The sequence below is a fragment of the Astyanax mexicanus genome, chromosome 15, assembly GCF_023375975.1.
Source record: "Astyanax mexicanus isolate ESR-SI-001 chromosome 15, AstMex3_surface, whole genome shotgun sequence".
Lineage (NCBI taxonomy): Eukaryota > Metazoa > Chordata > Actinopteri > Characiformes > Acestrorhamphidae > Astyanax > Astyanax mexicanus.
The window spans coordinates 21269847-21288545 of NC_064422.1; the positions used below are offsets into that span (position 1 = coordinate 21269847).

Here is an 18699-nt window from a genome sequence, read left to right on the forward strand (position 1 = left end):
CACGCCTCCATTAGGAGACCAGAAATCTCTCTGTTTTGGAGAAGGTGCACAACCTTGAGGCTGGCGCCTTAGACCGCTCGTCCATTCTGACACAAGAGTGAAGTGAACTTTTTCCAGTAGAGTTGTTAAATTTCTTCTCAATCTAAGAATATTATGTTTTGATGCAGAAAAATCAAAACTCTTGTCAGAAGTGGGATTTGAACCCACGCCTCCATTCGGAGACCAGAAATCTCTCTGTTTTGGAGAAGGTGCACAACCTTGAGTCTGGCGCCTTAGACCGCTCGGCCATTCTGACACAAGAGTGGGGTGTACTTTTTCCAGTAGAGTTGTTAAATTTCTTCTCAATCTAAGAATATTGAGTTTTGATGCAGAAAAATCAAACTCTTGTCAGAAGTGGGATTTGAACCCACGCCTCCATTCGGAGACCAGAAATCTCTCTGTTTTGGAGAAGGTGCACAACCTTGAGTCTGGCACCTTAGACCGCTCGGCCATTCTGACACAAGAGGGAGTTGAACTTTTTCCAGTAGAGTTGTTAAATTGCTTCTCAATCTAAGAATACTATGTTTTGATGCAGAAAAATCAAAACTACTGTCAGAAGTGGGATTTGAAACCACGCCTCCATTCGGAGACCAGAAATCTCTCTGTTTTGGAGAAGGGGCATAACCTTGAATCTAGCGCCTTAGACCGCTCAGTCAGTTGATCTTTTACCAGTAGGGTTGTTAAATTGCTTCTCAATCTTAGAATATGTTTTGATGCAGAAAAATCAAAACTCTTGTCAGAAGTGGGGTTTGAACCCACGCCTCCATTCGGAGACCAGAAATCTCTCTGTTTTGGAGAAGGTGCAAAACCTTGCGTCTGGGGCCTTAGACCGCTCGGCCATTCTGACACAAAAGTAAGTTAAACTTTTTTCCAGTAGAGTTGTTAAATTGCTTCTCAATCTAAGCATATTATGTTTTGATGCAGAAAAATTAAAACTCTTGTCAGAAGTGGGATTTGAACCCACGCCTCCATTCGGAGACCAGAAATCTCTCTGTTTTGGAGAAGGTGCACAACCTTGAGTCTGGCGCCTTAGACCGCTCGGCCATTCTGACACAAAAGTAAGTTAAACTTTTTGCAGTAGATTTGTTAAATTGCTTCTCAAACTAAGCATATTATATTTTGATGCAGAAAAATCAAAACACTTGTCAGAAGTGGGATTTGAACCCACGCCTCCATTCGGAGACCAGAAATCTCTCTGTTTTGGAAAAAGGGCATAACCTTGAGTCTGGCGCCTTAGACCGCTCGGCCATTCTGACACAACAGTGTGTTGATCTTTTTCCAGTAGAGTTGTTAAATTGCTTCTCAATCTAAGCATATTATGTTTTGATGCAGAAAAATTAAAACTCTTGTCAGAAGTGAGATTTGAACCCACGCCTCCATTAGGAGACCAGAAATCTCTCTGTTTTGGAGAAGGTGCACAACCTTGAGGCTGGCGCCTTAGACCGCTCGTCCATTCTGACACAAGAGTGAAGTGAACTTTTTCCAGTAGAGTTGTTAAATTTCTTCTCAATCTAAGAATATTATGTTTTGATGCAGAAAAATCAAAACTCTTGTCAGAAGTGGGATTTGAACCCACGCCTCCATTCGGAGACCAGAAATCTCTCTGTTTTGGAGAAGGTGCACAACCTTGAGTCTGGCGCCTTAGACCGCACGGCCATTCTGACACAAGAGAGGGGTGTACTTTTTCCAGTAGAGTTGTTAAATTTCTTTTCAATCTAAGAATATTGAGTTTTGATGCAGAAAAATCAAAACTCTTGTCAGAAGTGGGATTTGAACCCACGCCTCCATTCGGAGACCAGAAATCTCTCTGTTTTGGAGAAGGTGCACAACCTTGAGTCTGGCACCTTAGACCGCTCGGCCATTCTGACACAAGAGGGAGTCGAACTTTTTCCAGTAGAGTTGTTAAATTGCTTCTCAATCTAAGAATACTATGTTTTGATGCAGAAAAATCAAAACTCTTGTCAGAAGTGGGATTTGAAACCACGCCTCCATTCGGAGACCAGAAATCTCTCTGTTTTGGAGAAGGGGCATAACCTTGAGTCTAGCGCCTTAGACCGCTCAGTCAGTTGATCTTTTTCCAGTAGAGTTGTTAAATTGCTTCTCAATCTTAGAATATGTTTTGATGCAGAAAAATCAAAACTCTTGTCAGAAGTGGGGTTTGAACCCACTCCTCCATTCGGAGACCAGAAATCTCTCTGTTTTGGAGAAGGTGCAAAACCTTGCGTCTGGGGCCTTAGACCGCTCGGCCATTCTGACACAAAAGTAAGTTAAACTTTTTTCCAGTAGAGTTGTTAAGTTGCTTCTCAATCTAAGCATATTATGTTTTGATGCAGAAAAATTAAAACTATTGTCAGAAGTGGGATTTGAACCCACGCCTCCATTCGGAGACCAGAAATCTCTCTGTTTTGGAGAAGGTGCACAACCTTGAGGCTGGCGCCTTAGACCGCTCGTCCATTCTGACACAAGAGTGAAGTGAACTTTTTCCAGTAGAGTTGTTAAATTTCTTCTCAATCTAAGAATATTATGTTTTGATGCAGAAAAATCAAAACTCTTGTCAGAAGTGGGATTTGAACCCACGCCTCCATTCGGAGACCAGAAATCTCTCTGTTTTGGAGAAGGTGCACAACCTTGAGTCTGGCGCCTTAGACCGCTCGGCCATTCTGACACAAGAGTGGGGTGTACTTTTTCCAGTAGAGTTGTTAAATTTCTTCTCAATCTAAGAATATTGAGTTTTGATGCAGAAAAATCAAAACTCTTGTCAGAAGTGGGATTTGAACCCACGCCTCCATTCGGAGACCAGAAATCTCTCTGTTTTGGAGAAGGTGCACAACCTTGAGTCTGGCACCTTAGACCGCTCGGCCATTCTGACACAAGAGGGAGTTGAACTTTTTCCAGTAGAGTTGTTAAATTGCTTCTCAATCTAAGCATATTATGTTTTGATGCAGAAAAATTAAAACTCTTGTCAGAAGTGGGATTTGAACCCACGCCTCCATTCGGAGACCAGAAATCTCTCTGTTTTGGAGAAGGTGCACAACCTTGAGTCTGGCGCCTTAGACCGCTCAGTCAGTTGATCTTTTACCAGTAGGGTTGTTAAATTGCTTCTCAATCTTAGAATATGTTTTGATGCAGAAAAATCAAAACTCTTGTCAGAAGTGGGGTTTGAACCCACGCCTCCATTCGGAGACCAGAAATCTCTCTGTTTTGGAGAAGGTGCAAAACCTTGCGTCTGGGGCCTTAGACCGCTCGGCCATTCTGACACAAAAGTAAGTTAAACTTTTTTCCAGTAGAGTTGTTAAATTGCTTCTCAATCTAAGCATATTATGTTTTGATGCAGAAAAATTAAAACTCTTGTCAGAAGTGGGATTTGAACCCACGCCTCCATTCGGAGACCAGAAATCTCTCTGTTTTGGAGAAGGTGCACAACCTTGAGTCTGGCGCCTTAGACCGCTCGGCCATTCTGACACAAAAGTAAGTTAAACTTTTTGCAGTAGAGTTGTTAAATTGCTTCTCAAACTAAGCATATTATATTTTGATGCAGAAAAATCAAAACACTTGTCAGAAGTGGGATTTGAACCCACGCCTCCATTCGGAGACCAGAAATCTCTCTGTTTTGGAAAAAGGGCATAACCTTGAGTCTGGCGCCTTAGACCGCTCGGCCATTCTGACACAACAGTGTGTTGATCTTTTTCCAGTAGAGTTGTTAAATTGCTTCTCAATCTAAGCATATTATGTTTTGATGCAGAAAAATTAAAACTCTTGTCAGAAGTGAGATTTGAACCCACGCCTCCATTAGGAGACCAGAAATCTCTCTGTTTTGGAGAAGGTGCACAACCTTGAGGCTGGCGCCTTAGACCGCTCGTCCATTCTGACACAAGAGTGAAGTGAACTTTTTCCAGTAGAGTTGTTAAATTTCTTCTCAATCTAAGAATATTATGTTTTGATGCAGAAAAATCAAAACTCTTGTCAGAAGTGGGATTTGAACCCACGCCTCCATTCGGAGACCAGAAATCTCTCTGTTTTGGAGAAGGTGCACAACCTTGAGTCTGGCGCCTTAGACCGCTCGGCCATTCTGACACAAGAGAGGGGTGTACTTTTTCCAGTAGAGTTGTCAAATTTCTTTTCAATCTAAGAATATTGAGTTTTGATGCAGAAAAATCAAAACACTTGTCAGAAGTGGGATTTGAACCCACGCCTCCATTCGGAGACCAGAAATCTCTCTGTTTTGGAGAAGGTGCACAACCTTGAGTCTGGCACCTTAGACCGCTCGGCCATTCTGACACAAGAGGGAGTTGAACTTTTTCCAGTAGAGTTGTTAAATTGCTTCTCAATCTAAGAATACTATGTTTTGATGCAGAAAAATCAAAACTCTTGTCAGAAGTGGGATTTGAAACCACGCCTCCATTCGGAGACCAGAAATCTCTCTGTTTTGGAGAAGGGGCATAACCTTGAGTCTAGCGCCTTAGACCGCTCAGTCAGTTGATCTTTTTCCAGTAGAGTTGTTAAATTGCTTCTCAATCTTAGAATATGTTTTGATGCAGAAAAATCAAAACTCTTGTCAGAAGTGGGGTTTGAACCCACTCCTCCATTCGGAGACCAGAAATCTCTCTGTTTTGGAGAAGGTGCAAAACCTTGCGTCTGGGGCCTTAGACCGCTCGGCCATTCTGACACAAAAGTAAGTTAAACTTTTTTCCAGTAGAGTTGTTAAATTGCTTCTCAATCTAAGCATATTATGTTTTGATGCAGAAAAATTAAAACTATTGTCAGAAGTGGGATTTGAACCCACGCCTCCATTCGGAGACCAGAAATCTCTCTGTTTTGGAGAAGGTGCACAACCTTGAGTCTGGCGCCTTAGACCGCTCGGCCATTCTGACACAAAAGTAAGTTAAACTTTTTGCAGTAGAGTTGTTAAATTGCTTCTCAAACTAAGCATATTATATTTTGATGCAGAAAAATCAAAACACTTGTCAGAAGTGGGATTTGAACCCACGCCTCCATTCGGAGACCAGAAATCTCTCTGTTTTGGAAAAAGGGCATAACCTTGAGTCTGGCGCCTTAGACCGCTCGGCCATTCTGACACAACAGTGTGTTAATCTTTTTCCAGTAGAGTTGTTAAATTGCTTCTCAATCTAAGCATATTATGTTTTGATGCAGAAAAATTAAAACTCTTGTCAGAAGTGGGATTTGAACCGACGCCTCCATTAGGAGACCAGAAATCTCTCTGTTTTGGAGAAGGTGCACAACCTTGAGGCTGGCGCCTTAGACCGCTCGTCCATTCTGACACAAGAGTGAAGTGAACTTTTTCCAGTAGAGTTGTTAAATTTCTTCTCAATCTAAGAATATTATGTTTTGATGCAGAAAAATCAAAACTCTTGTCAGAAGTGGGATTTGAACCCACGCCTCCATTCGGAGACCAGAAATCTCTCTGTTTTGGAGAAGGTGCACAATCTTGAGTCTGGCGCCTTAGACCGCTCGGCCATTCTGACACAAGAGAGGGGTGTACTTTTTCCAGTAGAGTTGTTAAATTTCTTCTCAATCTAAGAATATTGAGTTTTGATGCAGAAAAATCAAAACTCTTGTCAGAAGTGGGATTTGAACCCACGCCTCCATTCGGAGACCAGAAATCTCTCTGTTTTGGAGAAGGTGCACAACCTTGAGTCTGGCGCCTTAGACCGCTCGGCCATTCTGACACAAAAGTAAGTTAAACTTTTTTCCAGTAGAGTTGTTAAATTGCTTCTCAATCTAAGCATATTATGTTTTGATGCAGAAAAATTAAAACTCTTGTCAGAAGTGGGATTTGAACCCACGCCTCCATTCGGAGACCAGAAATCTCTCTGTTTTGGAGAAGGTGCACAACCTTGAGTCTGGCGCCTTCGACCGCTCGGCCATTGTGACACAAGAGTGGGGTGTACTTTCTCCAGTAGAGTTGTTAAATTTCTTCTCAATCTAAGAATATTACGTTTTGATGCAGAAAAATCTAAACTCTTGTCAGAAGTGGGATTTGAAACCACGCCTCCATTCGGAGACCAGAAATCTCTCTGTTTTGGAGAAGGGGCATAACCTTGAGTCTAGCGCCTTAGACCGCTCAGTCAGTTGATCTTTTTCCAGTAGAGTTGTTAAATTGCTTCTCAATCTTAGAATATGTTTTGATGCAGAAAAATCAAAACTCTTGTCAGAAGTGGGGTTTGAACCCACTCCTCCATTCGGAGACCAGAAATCTCTCTGTTTTGGAGAAGGTGCAAAACCTTGCGTCTGGGGCCTTAGACCGCTCGGCCATTCTGACACAAAAGTAAGTTAAACTTTTTTCCAGTAGAGTTGTTAAATTGCTTCTCAATCTAAGCATATTATGTTTTGATGCAGAAAAATTAAAACTATTGTCAGAAGTGGGATTTGAACCCACGCCTCCATTCGGAGACCAGAAATCTCTCTGTTTTGGAGAAGGTGCACAACCTTGAGGCTGGCGCCTTAGACCGCTCGTCCATTCTGACACAAGAGTGAAGTGAACTTTTTCCAGTAGAGTTGTTAAATTTCTTCTCAATCTAAGAATATTATGTTTTGATGCAGAAAAATCAAAACTCTTGTCAGAAGTGGGATTTGAACCCACGCCTCCATTCTGAGACCAGAAATCTCTCTGTTTTGGAGAAGGTGCACAACCTTGAGTCTGGCGCCTTAGACCGCTCGGCCATTCTGACACAAGAGTGGGGTGTACTTTTTCCAGTAGAGTTGTTAAATTTCTTCTCAATCTAAGACTATTGAGTTTTGATGCAGAAAAATCAAAACTCTTGTCAGAAGTGGGATTTGAACCCACGCCTCCATTCGGAGACCAGAAATCTCTCTGTTTTGGAGAAGGTGCACAACCTTGAGTCTGGCACCTTAGACCGCTCGGCCATTCTGACACAAGAGGGAGTTGAACTTTTTCCAGTAGAGTTGTTAAATTGCTTCTCAATCTAAGCATATTATGTTTTGATGCAGAAAAATTAAAACTCTTGTCAGAAGTGGGATTTGAACCCACGCCTCCATTCGGAGACCAGAAATCTCTCTGTTTTGGAGAAGGTGCACAACCTTGAGTCTGGCGCCTTAGACCGCTCAGTCAGTTGATCTTTTACCAGTAGGGTTGTTAAATTGCTTCTCAATCTTAGAATATGTTTTTATGCAGAAAAATCAAAACTCTTGTCAGAAGTGGGGTTTGAACCCACGCCTCCATTCGGAGACCAGAAATCTCTCTGTTTTGGAGAAGGTGCAAAACCTTGCGTCTGGGGCCTTAGACCGCTCGGCCATTCTGACACAAAAGTAAGTTAAACTTTTTTCCAGTAGAGTTGTTAAATTGCTTCTCAATCTAAGCATATTATGTTTTGATGCAGAAAAATTAAAACTCTTGTCAGAAGTGGGATTTGAACCCACGCCTCCATTCGGAGACCAGAAATCTCTCTGTTTTGGAGAAGGTGCACAACCTTGAGTCTGGCGCCTTAGACCGCTCGGCCATTCTGACACAAGAGTAAGTTAAACTTTTTGCAGTAGAGTTGTTAAATTGCTTCTCAAACTAAGCATATTATATTTTGATGCAGAAAAATCAAAACACTTGTCAGAAGTGGGATTTGAACCCACGCCTCCATTCGGAGACCAGAAATCTCTCTGTTTTGGAAAAAGGGCATAACCTTGAGTCTGGCGCCTTAGACCGCTCGGCCATTCTGACACAACAGTGTGTTGATCTTTTTCCAGTAGAGTTGTTAAATTGCTTCTCAATCTAAGCATATTATGTTTTGATGCAGAAAAATTAAAACTCTTGTCAGAAGTGAGATTTGAACCCACGCCTCCATTAGGAGACCAGAAATCTCTCTGTTTTGGAGAAGGTGCACAACCTTGAGGCTGGCGCCTTAGACCGCTCGTCCATTCTGACACAAGAGTGAAGTGAACTTTTTCCAGTAGAGTTGTTAAATTTCTTCTCAATCTAAGAATATTATGTTTTGATGCAGAAAAATCAAAACTCTTGTCAGAAGTGGGATTTGAACCCACGCCTCCATTCGGAGACCAGAAATCTCTCTGTTTTGGAGAAGGTGCACAACCTTGAGTCTGGCGCCTTAGACCGCTCGGCCATTCTGACACAAGAGAGAGGTGTACTTTTTCCAGTAGAGTTGTCAAATTTCTTTTCAATCTAAGAATATTGAGTTTTGATGCAGAAAAATCAAAACTCTTGTCAGAAGTGGGATTTGAACCCACGCCTCCATTCGGAGACCAGAAATCTCTCTGTTTTGGAGAAGGTGCACAACCTTGAGTCTGGCACCTTAGACCGCTCGGCCATTCTGACACAAGAGGGAGTTGAACTTTTTCCAGTAGAGTTGTTAAATTGCTTCTCAATCTAAGAATACTATGTTTTGATGCAGAAAAATCAAAACTCTTGTCAGAAGTGGGATTTGAAACCACGCCTCCATTCGGAGACCAGAAATCTCTCTGTTTTGGAGAAGGGGCATAACCTTGAGTCTAGCGCCTTAGACCGCTCAGTCAGTTGATCTTTTTCCAGTAGAGTTGTTAAATTGCTTCTCAATCTTAGAATATGTTTTGATGCAGAAAAATCAAAACTCTTGTCAGAAGTGGGGTTTGAACCCACTCCTCCATTCGGAGACCAGAAATCTCTCTGTTTTGGAGAAGGTGCAAAACCTTGCGTCTGGGGCCTTAGACCGCTCGGCCATTCTGACACAAAAGTAAGTTAAACTTTTTTCCAGTAGAGTTGTTAAATTGCTTCTCAATCTAAGCATATTATGTTTTGATGCAGAAAAATTAAAACTATTGTCAGAAGTGGGATTTGAACCCACGCCTCCATTCGGAGACCAGAAATCTCTCTGTTTTGGAGAAGGTGCACAACCTTGAGTCTGGCGCCTTAGACCGCTCGGCCATTCTGACACAAAAGTAAGTTAAACTTTTTGCAGTAGAGTTGTTAAATTGCTTCTCAAACTAAGCATATTATATTTTGATGCAGAAAAATCAAAACACTTGTCAGAAGTGGGATTTGAACCCACGCCTCCATTCGGAGACCAGAAATCTCTCTGTTTTGGAAAAAGGGCATAACCTTGAGTCTGGCGCCTTAGACCGCTCGGCCATTCTGACACAACAGTGTGTCGATCTTTTTCCAGTAGAGTTGTTAAATTGCTTCTCAATCTAAGCATATTATGTTTTGATGCAGAAAAATTAAAACTCTTGTCAGAAGTGGGATTTGAACCGACGCCTCCATTAGGAGACCAGAAATCTCTCTGTTTTGGAGAAGGTGCACAACCTTGAGGCTGGCGCCTTAGACCGCTCGTCCATTCTGACACAAGAGTGAAGTGAACTTTTTCCAGTAGAGTTGTTAAATTTCTTCTCAATCTAAGAATATTATGTTTTGATGCAGAAAAATCAAAACTCTTGTCAGAAGTGGGATTTGAACCCACGCCTCCATTCGGAGACCAGAAATCTCTCTGTTTTGGAGAAGGTGCACAATCTTGAGTCTGGCGCCTTAGACCGCTCGGCCATTCTGACACAAGAGAGGGGTGTACTTTTTCCAGTAGAGTTGTTAAATTTCTTCTCAATCTAAGAATATTGAGTTTTGATGCAGAAAAATCAAAACTCTTGTCAGAAGTGGGATTTGAACCCACGCCTCCATTCGGAGACCAGAAATCTCTCTGTTTTGGAGAAGGTGCACAACCTTGAGTCTGGCGCCTTAGACCAATCGGCCATTCTGACTCAAAAGTAACTTAAACTTTTTCCAGTAGAGTTGTTAAATTGCTTCTCAATCTAAGCATATTATGTTTTGATGCAGAAAAATTAAACCTCTTGTCAGAAGCGGGATTTGAACCCACGCCTCCATTCGGAGACCAGAAATCTCTCTGTTTTGGAGAAGGTGCACAACCTTGAGTCTGGCGCCTTCGACCGCTCGGCCATTGTGACACAAGAGTGGGGTGTACTTTCTCCAGTAGAGTTGTTAAATTTCTTCTCAATCTAAGAATATTACGTTTTGATGCAGAAAAATCAAAACTCTTGTCAGAAGTGGGATTTGAACCCACGCCTCCATTCGGAGACCAGAAATCTCTCTGTTTTGGAGAAGGTGCACAACCTTGAGTCTGGCACCTTAGACCGCTCGGCCATTCTGACACAAGAGGGAGTTGAACTTTTTCCAGTAGAGTTGTTAAATTGCTTCTCAATCTAAGCATATTATGTTTTGATGCAGAAAAATTAAAACTCTTGTCAGAAGTGGGATTTGAACCCACGCCTCCATTCGGAGACCAGAAATCTCTCTGTTTTGGAGAAGGTGCACAACCTTGAGTCTGGCGCCTTAGACCGCTCAGTCAGTTGATCTTTTACCAGTAGGGTTGTTAAATTGCTTCTCAATCTTAGAATATGTTTTTATGCAGAAAAATCAAAACTCTTGTCAGAAGTGGGGTTTGAACCCACGCCTCCATTCGGAGACCAGAAATCTCTCTGTTTTGGAGAAGGTGCAAAACCTTGCGTCTGGGGCCTTAGACCGCTCGGCCATTCTGACACAAAAGTAAGTTAAACTTTTTTCCAGTAGAGTTGTTAAATTGCTTCTCAATCTAAGCATATTATGTTTTGATGCAGAAAAATTAAAACTCTTGTCAGAAGTGGGATTTGAACCCACGCCTCCATTCGGAGACCAGAAATCTCTCTGTTTTGGAGAAGGTGCACAACCTTGAGTCTGGCGCCTTAGACCGCTCGGCCATTCTGACACAAAAGTAAGTTAAACTTTTTGCAGTAGAGTTGTTAAATTGCTTCTCAAACTAAGCATATTATATTTTGATGCAGAAAAATCAAAACACTTGTCAGAAGTGGGATTTGAACCCACGCCTCCATTCGGAGACCAGAAATCTCTCTGTTTTGGAAAAAGGGCATAACCTTGAGTCTGGCGCCTTAGACCGCTCGGCCATTCTGACACAACAGTGTGTTGATCTTTTTCCAGTAGAGTTGTTAAATTGCTTCTCAATCTAAGCATATTACGTTTTGATGCAGAAAAATCAAAACACTTGTCAGAAGTGGGATTTGAACCCACGCCTCCATTCGGAGACCAGAAATCTCTCTGTTTTGGAGAAGGTGCACAACCTTGAGGCTGGCGCCTTAGACCGCTCGTCCATTCTGACACAAGAGTGAAGTGAACTTTTTCCTGTAGAGTTGTTAAATTTCTTCTCAATCTAAGAATATTATGTTTTGATGCAGAAAAATCAAAACTCTTGTCAGAAGTGGGATTTGAACCCACGCCTCCATTCGGAGACCAGAAATCTCTCTGTTTTGGAGAAGGTGCACAACCTTGAGTCTGGCGCCTTAGACCGCTCGGCCATTCTGACACAAGAGAGAGGTGTACTTTTTCCAGTAGAGTTGTCAAATTTCTTTTCAATCTAAGAATATTGAGTTTTGATGCAGAAAAATCAAAACTCTTGTCAGAAGTGGGATTTGAACCCACGCCTCCATTCGGAGACCAGAAATCTCTCTGTTTTGGAGAAGGTGCACAACCTTGAGTCTGGCACCTTAGACCGCTCGGCCATTCTGACACAAGAGGGAGTTGAACTTTTTCCAGTAGAGTTGTTAAATTGCTTCTCAATCTAAGAATACTATGTTTTGATGCAGAAAAATCAAAACTCTTGTCAGAAGTGGGATTTGAAACCACGCCTCCATTCGGAGACCAGAAATCTCTCTGTTTTGGAGAAGGGGCATAACCTTGAGTCTAGCGCCTTAGACCGCTCAGTCAGTTGATCTTTTTCCAGTAGAGTTGTTAAATTGCTTCTCAATCTTAGAATATGTTTTGATGCAGAAAAATCAAAACTCTTGTCAGAAGTGGGGTTTGAACCCACTCCTCCATTCGGAGACCAGAAATCTCTCTGTTTTGGAGAAGGTGCAAAACCTTGCGTCTGGGGCCTTAGACCGCTCGGCCATTCTGACACAAAAGTAAGTTAAACTTTTTTCCAGTAGAGTTGTTAAATTGCTTCTCAATCTAAGCATATTATGTTTTGATGCAGAAAAATTAAAACTATTGTCAGAAGTGGGATTTGAACCCACGCCTCCATTCGGAGACCAGAAATCTCTCTGTTTTGGAGAAGGTGCACAACCTTGAGTCTGGCGCCTTAGACCGCTCGGCCATTCTGACACAAAAGTAAGTTAAACTTTTTGCAGTAGAGTTGTTAAATTGCTTCTCAAACTAAGCATATTATATTTTGATGCAGAAAAATCAAAACACTTGTCAGAAGTGGGATTTGAACCCACGCCTCCATTCGGAGACCAGAAATCTCTCTGTTTTGGAAAAAGGGCATAACCTTGAGTCTGGCGCCTTAGACCGCTCGGCCATTCTGACACAACAGTGTGTTGATCTTTTTCCAGTAGAGTTGTTAAATTGCTTCTCAATCTAAGCATATTATGTTTTGATGCAGAAAAATTAAAACTCTTGTCAGAAGTGGGATTTGAACCGACGCCTCCATTAGGAGACCAGAAATCTCTCTGTTTTGGAGAAGGTGCACAACCTTGAGGCTGGCGCCTTAGACCGCTCGTCCATTCTGACACAAGAGTGAAGTGAACTTTTTCCAGTAGAGTTGTTAAATTTCTTCTCAATCTAAGAATATTATGTTTTGATGCAGAAAAATCAAAACTCTTGTCAGAAGTGGGATTTGAACCCACGCCTCCATTCGGAGACCAGAAATCTCTCTGTTTTGGAGAAGGTGCACAATCTTGAGTCTGGCGCCTTAGACCGCTCGGCCATTCTGACACAAGAGAGGGGTGTACTTTTTCCAGTAGAGTTGTTAAATTTCTTCTCAATCTAAGAATATTGAGTTTTGATGCAGAAAAATCAAAACTCTTGTCAGAAGTGGGATTTGAACCCACGCCTCCATTCGGAGACCAGAAATCTCTCTGTTTTGGAGAAGGTGCACAACCTTGAGTCTGGCGCCTTAGACCACTCGGCCATTCTGACTCAAAAGTAACTTAAACTTTTTCCAGTAGAGTTGTTAAATTGCTTCTCAATCTAAGCATATTATGTTTTGATGCAGAAAAATTAAACCTCTTGTCAGAAGCGGGATTTGAACCCACGCCTCCATTCGGAGACCAGAAATCTCTCTGTTTTGGAGAAGGTGCACAACCTTGAGTCTGGCGCCTTCGACCGCTCGGCCATTGTGACACAAGAGTGGGGTGTACTTTCTCCAGTAGAGTTGTTAAATTTCTTCTCAATCTAAGAATATTACGTTTTGATGCAGAAAAATCAAAACTCTTGTCAGAAGTGGGATTTGAAACCACGCCTCCATTCGGAGACCAGAAATCTCTCTGTTTTGGAGAAGGGGCATAACCTTGAGTCTAGCGCCTTAGACCGCTCGGCCATTCTGACACAACAGTCAGTTGATCTTTTTCCAGTAGAGTTGTTAAATTGCTTCTCAATCTAAGCATATTATGTTTTGATGCAGAAAAATTAAAACTCTTTTCAGAAGTGGGATTTGAACCCACGCCTCCATTCGGAGACCAGAAATGTCTCTGTTTTGGAGAAGGTGCACAACCTTGAGTCTGGCGCCTTAGACCGCTCGGCCATTCTGACACAAAAGTAAGTTAAACTTTTTGCAGTAGAGTTGTTAAATTGCTTCTCAAACTAAGCATATTATATTTTGATGCAGAAAAATCAAAACACTTGTCAGAAGTGGGATTTGAACCCACGCCTCCATTCGGAGACCAGAAATCTCTCTGTTTTGGAGAAAGGGCATAACCTTGAGTCTGGCGCCTTAGACCGCTCGGCCATTCTGACACAACAGTGTGTTGATCTTTTTCCAGTAGAGTTGTTAAATTGCTTCTCAATCTAAGCATATTATGTTTTGATGCAGAAAAATTTAAACTCTTGTCAGAAGTGGGATTTGAACCCACGCCTCCATTAGGAGACCAGAAATCTCTCTGTTTTGGAGAAGGTGCACAACCTTGAGGCTGGCGCCTTAGACCGCTCGTCCATTCTGATACAAGAGTGAAGTGAACTTTTTCCAGTAGAGTTGTTAAATTTCTTCTCAATCTAAGAATATTATGTTTTGATGCAGAAAAATCAAAACTCTTGTCAGAAGTGGGATTTGAACCCACGCCTCCATTCGGAGACCAGAAATCTCTCTGTTTTGGAGAAGGTGCACAACCTTGAGTCTGGCGCCTTAGACCGCTCGGCCATTCTGACACAAGAGTGGGGTGTACTTTTTCCAGTAGAGTTGTTAAATTTCTTCTCAATCTAAGAATATTGAGTTTTGATGCAGAAAAATCAAAACTCTTGTCAGAAGTGGGATTTGAACCCACGCCTCCATTCGGAGACCAGAAATCTCTCTGTTTTGGAGAAGTTGCACAACCTTGAGTCTGGCGCCTTAGACCGCTCGGCCATTCTGACTCAAAAGTAAGTTAAACTTTTTCCAGTAGAGTTGTTAAATTGCTTCTCAATCTAAGCATATTATGTTTTGATGCAGAAAAATTAAAACTCTTGTCAGAAGTGGGATTTGAACCCACGCCTCCATTCGGAGACCAGAAATCTCTCTGTTTTGGAGAAGGTGCACAACCTTGAGTCTGGCGCCTTCGACCGCTCGGCCATTGTGACACAAGAGTGGGGTGTACTTTTTCCAGTAGAGTTGTTAAATTTCTTCTCAATCTAAGAATATTACGTTTTGATGCAGAAAAATCAAAACTCTTGTCAGAAGTGGGATTTGAAACCACGCCTCCATTCGGAGACCAGAAATCTCTCTGTTTTGGAGAAGGGGCATAACCTTGAGTCTAGCACCTTAGACCTCTCGGCCATTCTGACACAACAGTCAGCTGATCTTTTTCCAGTAGAGTTGTTAAATTGCTTCTCAATCTTAGAATATGTTTTGATGCAGAAAAATCAAAACTCTTGTCAGAAGTGGGGTTTGAACCCACGCCTCCATTCGGAGACCAGAAATCTCTCTGTTTTGGAGAAGGTGCAAAACCTTGCGTCTGGGGCCTTAGACCGCTCAGCAATTCTGACACAAAAGTAAGTTAAACTTTTTCCAGTAGAGTTGTTAAATTTCTTCTCAATCTAAGAAAATTACGTTTTGATGCAGAAAAATCAAAACACTTGTCAGAAGTGGGATTTGAACCCACGCCTCCATTCGGAGACCAGAAATCTCTCTGTTTTGGAGAAGGTGCACAACCTTGAGTCTAGCGCCTTAGACCGCTCGGCCATTCTGACACAAAAGTAAGTTAAACTTTTTCCAGTAGAGTTGTTAAATTGCTTCTCAATCTAAGCATATTATGTTTTGATGCAGAAAAATTAAAACTTTTGTCAGAAGTGGGATTTGAACCCACACCTCCATTCGGAGACCAGAAATCTCTCTGTTTTGGAGAAGGTGCACAACCTTGAGTCTGGCGCCTTAGACCGCTCGGCCATTCTGACACAAAAGTAAGCTAAACTTTTTCCAGTAGAGTTGTTAAATTGCTTCTCAAACTAAGCATATTATATTTTGATGCAGAAAAATCAAAACACTTGTCAGAAGTGGGATTTGAACCCACGCCTCCATTCGGAGACCAGAAATCTCTCTGTTTTGGAGAAGGTGCACAACCTTGAGTCTGGCGCCTTCGACCACTCGGCCATTGTGACACAAGAGTGGGGTGTACTTTTTCCAGTAGAGTTGTTAAATTTCTTCTCAATCTAAGAATATTACGTTTTGATGCAGAAAAATCAAAACTCTTGTCAGAAGTGGGATTTGAAACCACGCCTCCATTCGGAGACCAGAAATCTCTCTGTTTTGGAGAAGGGGCATAACCTTGAGTCTAGCGCCTTAGACCGCTCGGCCATTCTGACACAACAGTCAGTTGATCTTTTTCCAGTAGAGTTGTTAAATTGCTTCTCAATCTTAGAATATGTTTTGATGCAGAAAAATCAAATCTCTTGTCAGAAGTGGGGTTTGAACCCACGCCTCCATTCGGAGACCAGAAATCTCTCTGTTTTGGAGAAGGTGCAAAACCTTGCGTCTGGGGCCTTAGACCGCTCAGCCATTCTGACACAAAAGTAAGTTAAACTTTTTCCAGTAGAGTTGTTAAATTTCTTCTCAATCTAAGAAAATTACGTTTTGATGCAGAAAAATCAAAACACTTGTCAGAAGTGGGATTTGAACCCACGCCTCCATTCGGAGACCAGAAATCTCTCTGTTTTGGAGAAGGTGCACAACCTTGAGTCTAGCGCCTTAGACCGCTCGGCCATTCTGACTCAAAAGTAAGTTAAACTTTTTCCAGTAGAGTTGTTAAATTGCTTCTCAATCTAAGCATATTATGTTTTGATGCAGAAAAATTAAAACTTTTGTCAGAAGTGGGATTTGAACCCACGCCTCCATTCGGAGACCAGAAATCTCTCTGTTTTGGAGAAGGTGCACAACCTTGAGTCTGGCGCCTTAGCCCGCTCGGCCATTCTGACACAAAAGTAAGCTAAACTTTTTCCAGTAGAGTTGTTAAATTGCTTCTCAAACTAAGCATATTATATTTTGATGCAGAAAAATCAAAACACTTGTCAGAAGTGGGATTTGAACCCACGCCTCCATTCGGAGACTAGAAATCTCTCTGTTTTGGAGAAAGGGCATAACCTTGAGTCTGGCGCCTTAGACCGCTCGGCCATTCTGACACAACAGTCAGTTGATCTTTTTCCAGTAGAGTTGTTAAATTGCTTCTCAATCTAGGCATATTATGTTTTGATGCAGAAAAATCAAAACTTTTGTCAGAAGTGGGATTTGAACCCTTGCCTCCATTCGGAGACCAGAAATCTCTCTGTTTTGGAGAAGGTGCACAACCTTGAGTCTGGAGCCTTAGACCGCTCGGCCATTCTGACACAAGAGTGGGGTGTACTTTTTCCAGTAGAGTTGTTAAATTTCTTCTCAATCTAAGAATATTACGTTTTGATGCAGAAAAATCAAAACTCTTGTCAGAAGTGGGATTTGAACCCACGCCTCCATTCGGAGACCAGAAATCTCTCTGTTTTGGAAAAGGTGCACAACCTTGAGTCTGGCGCCTTAGACCGCTCGGCCATTCTGACTCAAAAGTAAGTTAAACTTTTTCCAGTAGAGTTGTTAAATTGCTTCTCAATCTAAGCATATTATGTTTTGATGCAGAAAAATTAAAACTCTTGTCAGAAGCGGGATTTGAACCCACGCCTCCATTCGGAGACCAGAAATCTCTCTGTTTTGGAGAAGGTGCACAACCTTGAGTCTGGCGCCTTCGACCGCTCGGCCATTCTGACACAAGAGTGGGGTGTACTTTTTCCAGTAGAGTTGTTAAATTTCTTCTCAATCTAAGAATATTACGTTTTGATGCAGAAAAATCAAAACTCTTGTCAGAAGTGGGATTTGAAACCACGCCTCCATTCGGAGACCAGAAATCTCTCTGTTTTGGAGAAGGGGCATAACCTTGAGTCTAGCGCCTTAGACCGCTCAGTCAGTTGATCTTTTTCCAGTAGAGTTGTTAAATTGCTTCTCAATCTTAGAATATGTTTTGATGCAGAAAAATCAAAACTCTTGTTAGAAGTGGGGTTTGAACCCACGCCTCCATTCGGAGACCAGAAATCTCTCTGTTTTGGAGAAGGTGCAAAACCTTGCTTCTGGGGCCTTAGACCGCTCGGCCATTCTGACACAAAAGTAAGTTAAACTTTTTCCAATAGAGTTGTTAAATTGCTTCTCAATCTAAGCATATTATGTTTTGATGCAGAAAAATTAAAACTCTTGTCAGAAGTGGGATTTGAACCCACGCCTCCATTCGGAGACCAGAAATCTCTCTGTTTTGGAGAAGGTGCACAACCTTGAGTCTGGCACCTTAGACCGCTCGGCCATTCTGACACAAGAGTGAAGTGAACTTTTTCCAGTAGAGTTGTTAAATTGCTTCTCAAACTAAGCATATTATATTTTGATGCAGAAAAATCAAAACACTTGTCAGAAGTGGGATTTGAACCCACGCCTCCATTCGGAGACCAGAAATCTCTCTGTTTTGGAGAAAGTGCACAACCTTGAGTCTGGCGCCTTAGACCGCTCGGCCACTCTGACACAAGAGTGAGGTGTACTTTTTCCAGTAGAGTTGTTAAATTTCTTCTCAATCTAAGAATATTACGTTTTGATGCAGAAAAATCAAAACTCTTGTCAGAAGTGGGATTTGAACCCACGCCTCCATTCGGAGACCAGAAATCTCTCTGTTTTGGAGAAGGTGCACAACCTTGAGTCTGGCGCATTAGACCGCTCGGCCATTCTGACACAAAAGTAAGTTAAACTTTTTCCAGTAGAGTTGTTAAATTGCCTCTCAATCTAAGCATATTATGTTTTGATGCAGAAAAATTAAAACTCTTGTCAGAAGTGGGATTTGAACCCACGCCTCCATTCGGAGACCTGAAATCTCTCTGTTTTGGAGAAGGGGCACAACCTTGAGTCTGGCGCCTTAGACCGCTCGTCCATTCTGACACAAGAGTGAAGTGAACTTTTTCCAGTAGAGTTGTTAAATTTCTTCTCAATCTAAGAATATTATTTTTTGATGCAGAAAAATCAAAACTCTTGTCAGAAGTGGGATTTGAACCCAAGCCTCCATTCTGAGACGAGGAACCTCTCAGTTTTGGAGAAGGTGCACAACCTTGAGTCTGGCGCCTTAGAGCGCTCGGCCATTCTGACACAAAAGTGAGTTGAACTTTTTCCAGTAGAGTGGTGA

General features: G+C 42.1%; 52 non-coding genes across 52 annotated transcripts; all 52 read right to left on the minus strand.

The window, feature by feature from the left end:
- Positions 1-182: 182 nt before the first annotated feature.
- On the minus strand, positions 183-295 carry trnal-caa (transfer RNA leucine (anticodon CAA)). The gene is made up of 2 exons: positions 258-295; positions 183-228 (listed from the first exon to the last, which is right to left on the minus strand). It is a non-coding gene; the product is annotated as a tRNA-Leu (tRNA).
- Positions 296-385: 90 nt separating this feature from the next.
- On the minus strand, positions 386-498 carry trnal-caa (transfer RNA leucine (anticodon CAA)). Its single transcript has 2 exons — positions 461-498; positions 386-431 (listed from the first exon to the last, which is right to left on the minus strand). It is a non-coding gene; the product is annotated as a tRNA-Leu (tRNA).
- Positions 499-978: 480 nt separating this feature from the next.
- trnal-caa (transfer RNA leucine (anticodon CAA)) lies at positions 979-1091 on the minus strand. Its single transcript has 2 exons — positions 1054-1091; positions 979-1024 (listed from the first exon to the last, which is right to left on the minus strand). It is a non-coding gene; the product is annotated as a tRNA-Leu (tRNA).
- Positions 1092-1182: 91 nt separating this feature from the next.
- Positions 1183-1295, minus strand: trnal-caa (transfer RNA leucine (anticodon CAA)). The gene is made up of 2 exons: positions 1258-1295; positions 1183-1228 (listed from the first exon to the last, which is right to left on the minus strand). It is a non-coding gene; the product is annotated as a tRNA-Leu (tRNA).
- Positions 1296-1590: 295 nt separating this feature from the next.
- Positions 1591-1703, minus strand: trnal-caa (transfer RNA leucine (anticodon CAA)). Its single transcript has 2 exons — positions 1666-1703; positions 1591-1636 (listed from the first exon to the last, which is right to left on the minus strand). It is a non-coding gene; the product is annotated as a tRNA-Leu (tRNA).
- A 91-nt stretch (positions 1704-1794) lies between these two features.
- trnal-caa (transfer RNA leucine (anticodon CAA)) lies at positions 1795-1907 on the minus strand. The gene is made up of 2 exons: positions 1870-1907; positions 1795-1840 (listed from the first exon to the last, which is right to left on the minus strand). It is a non-coding gene; the product is annotated as a tRNA-Leu (tRNA).
- A 684-nt stretch (positions 1908-2591) lies between these two features.
- On the minus strand, positions 2592-2704 carry trnal-caa (transfer RNA leucine (anticodon CAA)). Its single transcript has 2 exons — positions 2667-2704; positions 2592-2637 (listed from the first exon to the last, which is right to left on the minus strand). It is a non-coding gene; the product is annotated as a tRNA-Leu (tRNA).
- A 91-nt stretch (positions 2705-2795) lies between these two features.
- Positions 2796-2908, minus strand: trnal-caa (transfer RNA leucine (anticodon CAA)). The gene is made up of 2 exons: positions 2871-2908; positions 2796-2841 (listed from the first exon to the last, which is right to left on the minus strand). It is a non-coding gene; the product is annotated as a tRNA-Leu (tRNA).
- A 480-nt stretch (positions 2909-3388) lies between these two features.
- trnal-caa (transfer RNA leucine (anticodon CAA)) lies at positions 3389-3501 on the minus strand. Its single transcript has 2 exons — positions 3464-3501; positions 3389-3434 (listed from the first exon to the last, which is right to left on the minus strand). It is a non-coding gene; the product is annotated as a tRNA-Leu (tRNA).
- Positions 3502-3592: 91 nt separating this feature from the next.
- Positions 3593-3705, minus strand: trnal-caa (transfer RNA leucine (anticodon CAA)). The gene is made up of 2 exons: positions 3668-3705; positions 3593-3638 (listed from the first exon to the last, which is right to left on the minus strand). It is a non-coding gene; the product is annotated as a tRNA-Leu (tRNA).
- A 295-nt stretch (positions 3706-4000) lies between these two features.
- On the minus strand, positions 4001-4113 carry trnal-caa (transfer RNA leucine (anticodon CAA)). The gene is made up of 2 exons: positions 4076-4113; positions 4001-4046 (listed from the first exon to the last, which is right to left on the minus strand). It is a non-coding gene; the product is annotated as a tRNA-Leu (tRNA).
- A 91-nt stretch (positions 4114-4204) lies between these two features.
- Positions 4205-4317, minus strand: trnal-caa (transfer RNA leucine (anticodon CAA)). Its single transcript has 2 exons — positions 4280-4317; positions 4205-4250 (listed from the first exon to the last, which is right to left on the minus strand). It is a non-coding gene; the product is annotated as a tRNA-Leu (tRNA).
- A 480-nt stretch (positions 4318-4797) lies between these two features.
- On the minus strand, positions 4798-4910 carry trnal-caa (transfer RNA leucine (anticodon CAA)). The gene is made up of 2 exons: positions 4873-4910; positions 4798-4843 (listed from the first exon to the last, which is right to left on the minus strand). It is a non-coding gene; the product is annotated as a tRNA-Leu (tRNA).
- A 91-nt stretch (positions 4911-5001) lies between these two features.
- trnal-caa (transfer RNA leucine (anticodon CAA)) lies at positions 5002-5114 on the minus strand. Its single transcript has 2 exons — positions 5077-5114; positions 5002-5047 (listed from the first exon to the last, which is right to left on the minus strand). It is a non-coding gene; the product is annotated as a tRNA-Leu (tRNA).
- Positions 5115-5409: 295 nt separating this feature from the next.
- Positions 5410-5522, minus strand: trnal-caa (transfer RNA leucine (anticodon CAA)). Its single transcript has 2 exons — positions 5485-5522; positions 5410-5455 (listed from the first exon to the last, which is right to left on the minus strand). It is a non-coding gene; the product is annotated as a tRNA-Leu (tRNA).
- A 91-nt stretch (positions 5523-5613) lies between these two features.
- Positions 5614-5726, minus strand: trnal-caa (transfer RNA leucine (anticodon CAA)). The gene is made up of 2 exons: positions 5689-5726; positions 5614-5659 (listed from the first exon to the last, which is right to left on the minus strand). It is a non-coding gene; the product is annotated as a tRNA-Leu (tRNA).
- A 92-nt stretch (positions 5727-5818) lies between these two features.
- Positions 5819-5931, minus strand: trnal-caa (transfer RNA leucine (anticodon CAA)). The gene is made up of 2 exons: positions 5894-5931; positions 5819-5864 (listed from the first exon to the last, which is right to left on the minus strand). It is a non-coding gene; the product is annotated as a tRNA-Leu (tRNA).
- A 684-nt stretch (positions 5932-6615) lies between these two features.
- trnal-caa (transfer RNA leucine (anticodon CAA)) lies at positions 6616-6728 on the minus strand. Its single transcript has 2 exons — positions 6691-6728; positions 6616-6661 (listed from the first exon to the last, which is right to left on the minus strand). It is a non-coding gene; the product is annotated as a tRNA-Leu (tRNA).
- Positions 6729-6819: 91 nt separating this feature from the next.
- Positions 6820-6932, minus strand: trnal-caa (transfer RNA leucine (anticodon CAA)). The gene is made up of 2 exons: positions 6895-6932; positions 6820-6865 (listed from the first exon to the last, which is right to left on the minus strand). It is a non-coding gene; the product is annotated as a tRNA-Leu (tRNA).
- Positions 6933-7412: 480 nt separating this feature from the next.
- trnal-caa (transfer RNA leucine (anticodon CAA)) lies at positions 7413-7525 on the minus strand. Its single transcript has 2 exons — positions 7488-7525; positions 7413-7458 (listed from the first exon to the last, which is right to left on the minus strand). It is a non-coding gene; the product is annotated as a tRNA-Leu (tRNA).
- A 91-nt stretch (positions 7526-7616) lies between these two features.
- trnal-caa (transfer RNA leucine (anticodon CAA)) lies at positions 7617-7729 on the minus strand. Its single transcript has 2 exons — positions 7692-7729; positions 7617-7662 (listed from the first exon to the last, which is right to left on the minus strand). It is a non-coding gene; the product is annotated as a tRNA-Leu (tRNA).
- Positions 7730-8024: 295 nt separating this feature from the next.
- Positions 8025-8137, minus strand: trnal-caa (transfer RNA leucine (anticodon CAA)). The gene is made up of 2 exons: positions 8100-8137; positions 8025-8070 (listed from the first exon to the last, which is right to left on the minus strand). It is a non-coding gene; the product is annotated as a tRNA-Leu (tRNA).
- A 91-nt stretch (positions 8138-8228) lies between these two features.
- On the minus strand, positions 8229-8341 carry trnal-caa (transfer RNA leucine (anticodon CAA)). Its single transcript has 2 exons — positions 8304-8341; positions 8229-8274 (listed from the first exon to the last, which is right to left on the minus strand). It is a non-coding gene; the product is annotated as a tRNA-Leu (tRNA).
- A 480-nt stretch (positions 8342-8821) lies between these two features.
- On the minus strand, positions 8822-8934 carry trnal-caa (transfer RNA leucine (anticodon CAA)). Its single transcript has 2 exons — positions 8897-8934; positions 8822-8867 (listed from the first exon to the last, which is right to left on the minus strand). It is a non-coding gene; the product is annotated as a tRNA-Leu (tRNA).
- Positions 8935-9025: 91 nt separating this feature from the next.
- Positions 9026-9138, minus strand: trnal-caa (transfer RNA leucine (anticodon CAA)). The gene is made up of 2 exons: positions 9101-9138; positions 9026-9071 (listed from the first exon to the last, which is right to left on the minus strand). It is a non-coding gene; the product is annotated as a tRNA-Leu (tRNA).
- A 295-nt stretch (positions 9139-9433) lies between these two features.
- Positions 9434-9546, minus strand: trnal-caa (transfer RNA leucine (anticodon CAA)). Its single transcript has 2 exons — positions 9509-9546; positions 9434-9479 (listed from the first exon to the last, which is right to left on the minus strand). It is a non-coding gene; the product is annotated as a tRNA-Leu (tRNA).
- Positions 9547-9637: 91 nt separating this feature from the next.
- trnal-caa (transfer RNA leucine (anticodon CAA)) lies at positions 9638-9750 on the minus strand. The gene is made up of 2 exons: positions 9713-9750; positions 9638-9683 (listed from the first exon to the last, which is right to left on the minus strand). It is a non-coding gene; the product is annotated as a tRNA-Leu (tRNA).
- A 295-nt stretch (positions 9751-10045) lies between these two features.
- On the minus strand, positions 10046-10158 carry trnal-caa (transfer RNA leucine (anticodon CAA)). Its single transcript has 2 exons — positions 10121-10158; positions 10046-10091 (listed from the first exon to the last, which is right to left on the minus strand). It is a non-coding gene; the product is annotated as a tRNA-Leu (tRNA).
- A 480-nt stretch (positions 10159-10638) lies between these two features.
- On the minus strand, positions 10639-10751 carry trnal-caa (transfer RNA leucine (anticodon CAA)). The gene is made up of 2 exons: positions 10714-10751; positions 10639-10684 (listed from the first exon to the last, which is right to left on the minus strand). It is a non-coding gene; the product is annotated as a tRNA-Leu (tRNA).
- Positions 10752-10842: 91 nt separating this feature from the next.
- Positions 10843-10955, minus strand: trnal-caa (transfer RNA leucine (anticodon CAA)). Its single transcript has 2 exons — positions 10918-10955; positions 10843-10888 (listed from the first exon to the last, which is right to left on the minus strand). It is a non-coding gene; the product is annotated as a tRNA-Leu (tRNA).
- A 295-nt stretch (positions 10956-11250) lies between these two features.
- On the minus strand, positions 11251-11363 carry trnal-caa (transfer RNA leucine (anticodon CAA)). Its single transcript has 2 exons — positions 11326-11363; positions 11251-11296 (listed from the first exon to the last, which is right to left on the minus strand). It is a non-coding gene; the product is annotated as a tRNA-Leu (tRNA).
- A 91-nt stretch (positions 11364-11454) lies between these two features.
- Positions 11455-11567, minus strand: trnal-caa (transfer RNA leucine (anticodon CAA)). The gene is made up of 2 exons: positions 11530-11567; positions 11455-11500 (listed from the first exon to the last, which is right to left on the minus strand). It is a non-coding gene; the product is annotated as a tRNA-Leu (tRNA).
- A 480-nt stretch (positions 11568-12047) lies between these two features.
- Positions 12048-12160, minus strand: trnal-caa (transfer RNA leucine (anticodon CAA)). The gene is made up of 2 exons: positions 12123-12160; positions 12048-12093 (listed from the first exon to the last, which is right to left on the minus strand). It is a non-coding gene; the product is annotated as a tRNA-Leu (tRNA).
- A 91-nt stretch (positions 12161-12251) lies between these two features.
- On the minus strand, positions 12252-12364 carry trnal-caa (transfer RNA leucine (anticodon CAA)). The gene is made up of 2 exons: positions 12327-12364; positions 12252-12297 (listed from the first exon to the last, which is right to left on the minus strand). It is a non-coding gene; the product is annotated as a tRNA-Leu (tRNA).
- A 295-nt stretch (positions 12365-12659) lies between these two features.
- On the minus strand, positions 12660-12772 carry trnal-caa (transfer RNA leucine (anticodon CAA)). The gene is made up of 2 exons: positions 12735-12772; positions 12660-12705 (listed from the first exon to the last, which is right to left on the minus strand). It is a non-coding gene; the product is annotated as a tRNA-Leu (tRNA).
- A 91-nt stretch (positions 12773-12863) lies between these two features.
- Positions 12864-12976, minus strand: trnal-caa (transfer RNA leucine (anticodon CAA)). Its single transcript has 2 exons — positions 12939-12976; positions 12864-12909 (listed from the first exon to the last, which is right to left on the minus strand). It is a non-coding gene; the product is annotated as a tRNA-Leu (tRNA).
- Positions 12977-13475: 499 nt separating this feature from the next.
- trnal-caa (transfer RNA leucine (anticodon CAA)) lies at positions 13476-13588 on the minus strand. Its single transcript has 2 exons — positions 13551-13588; positions 13476-13521 (listed from the first exon to the last, which is right to left on the minus strand). It is a non-coding gene; the product is annotated as a tRNA-Leu (tRNA).
- A 91-nt stretch (positions 13589-13679) lies between these two features.
- Positions 13680-13792, minus strand: trnal-caa (transfer RNA leucine (anticodon CAA)). Its single transcript has 2 exons — positions 13755-13792; positions 13680-13725 (listed from the first exon to the last, which is right to left on the minus strand). It is a non-coding gene; the product is annotated as a tRNA-Leu (tRNA).
- A 295-nt stretch (positions 13793-14087) lies between these two features.
- On the minus strand, positions 14088-14200 carry trnal-caa (transfer RNA leucine (anticodon CAA)). Its single transcript has 2 exons — positions 14163-14200; positions 14088-14133 (listed from the first exon to the last, which is right to left on the minus strand). It is a non-coding gene; the product is annotated as a tRNA-Leu (tRNA).
- Positions 14201-14291: 91 nt separating this feature from the next.
- trnal-caa (transfer RNA leucine (anticodon CAA)) lies at positions 14292-14404 on the minus strand. Its single transcript has 2 exons — positions 14367-14404; positions 14292-14337 (listed from the first exon to the last, which is right to left on the minus strand). It is a non-coding gene; the product is annotated as a tRNA-Leu (tRNA).
- A 91-nt stretch (positions 14405-14495) lies between these two features.
- On the minus strand, positions 14496-14608 carry trnal-caa (transfer RNA leucine (anticodon CAA)). Its single transcript has 2 exons — positions 14571-14608; positions 14496-14541 (listed from the first exon to the last, which is right to left on the minus strand). It is a non-coding gene; the product is annotated as a tRNA-Leu (tRNA).
- Positions 14609-15104: 496 nt separating this feature from the next.
- On the minus strand, positions 15105-15217 carry trnal-caa (transfer RNA leucine (anticodon CAA)). Its single transcript has 2 exons — positions 15180-15217; positions 15105-15150 (listed from the first exon to the last, which is right to left on the minus strand). It is a non-coding gene; the product is annotated as a tRNA-Leu (tRNA).
- Positions 15218-15308: 91 nt separating this feature from the next.
- On the minus strand, positions 15309-15421 carry trnal-caa (transfer RNA leucine (anticodon CAA)). Its single transcript has 2 exons — positions 15384-15421; positions 15309-15354 (listed from the first exon to the last, which is right to left on the minus strand). It is a non-coding gene; the product is annotated as a tRNA-Leu (tRNA).
- A 91-nt stretch (positions 15422-15512) lies between these two features.
- On the minus strand, positions 15513-15625 carry trnal-caa (transfer RNA leucine (anticodon CAA)). The gene is made up of 2 exons: positions 15588-15625; positions 15513-15558 (listed from the first exon to the last, which is right to left on the minus strand). It is a non-coding gene; the product is annotated as a tRNA-Leu (tRNA).
- A 496-nt stretch (positions 15626-16121) lies between these two features.
- trnal-caa (transfer RNA leucine (anticodon CAA)) lies at positions 16122-16234 on the minus strand. Its single transcript has 2 exons — positions 16197-16234; positions 16122-16167 (listed from the first exon to the last, which is right to left on the minus strand). It is a non-coding gene; the product is annotated as a tRNA-Leu (tRNA).
- A 91-nt stretch (positions 16235-16325) lies between these two features.
- trnal-caa (transfer RNA leucine (anticodon CAA)) lies at positions 16326-16438 on the minus strand. The gene is made up of 2 exons: positions 16401-16438; positions 16326-16371 (listed from the first exon to the last, which is right to left on the minus strand). It is a non-coding gene; the product is annotated as a tRNA-Leu (tRNA).
- A 91-nt stretch (positions 16439-16529) lies between these two features.
- trnal-caa (transfer RNA leucine (anticodon CAA)) lies at positions 16530-16642 on the minus strand. Its single transcript has 2 exons — positions 16605-16642; positions 16530-16575 (listed from the first exon to the last, which is right to left on the minus strand). It is a non-coding gene; the product is annotated as a tRNA-Leu (tRNA).
- Positions 16643-16937: 295 nt separating this feature from the next.
- On the minus strand, positions 16938-17050 carry trnal-caa (transfer RNA leucine (anticodon CAA)). Its single transcript has 2 exons — positions 17013-17050; positions 16938-16983 (listed from the first exon to the last, which is right to left on the minus strand). It is a non-coding gene; the product is annotated as a tRNA-Leu (tRNA).
- Positions 17051-17141: 91 nt separating this feature from the next.
- Positions 17142-17254, minus strand: trnal-caa (transfer RNA leucine (anticodon CAA)). Its single transcript has 2 exons — positions 17217-17254; positions 17142-17187 (listed from the first exon to the last, which is right to left on the minus strand). It is a non-coding gene; the product is annotated as a tRNA-Leu (tRNA).
- Positions 17255-17733: 479 nt separating this feature from the next.
- Positions 17734-17846, minus strand: trnal-caa (transfer RNA leucine (anticodon CAA)). The gene is made up of 2 exons: positions 17809-17846; positions 17734-17779 (listed from the first exon to the last, which is right to left on the minus strand). It is a non-coding gene; the product is annotated as a tRNA-Leu (tRNA).
- A 91-nt stretch (positions 17847-17937) lies between these two features.
- Positions 17938-18050, minus strand: trnal-caa (transfer RNA leucine (anticodon CAA)). Its single transcript has 2 exons — positions 18013-18050; positions 17938-17983 (listed from the first exon to the last, which is right to left on the minus strand). It is a non-coding gene; the product is annotated as a tRNA-Leu (tRNA).
- A 91-nt stretch (positions 18051-18141) lies between these two features.
- On the minus strand, positions 18142-18254 carry trnal-caa (transfer RNA leucine (anticodon CAA)). The gene is made up of 2 exons: positions 18217-18254; positions 18142-18187 (listed from the first exon to the last, which is right to left on the minus strand). It is a non-coding gene; the product is annotated as a tRNA-Leu (tRNA).
- Between the last annotated feature and the right edge of the window lie 445 nt (positions 18255-18699).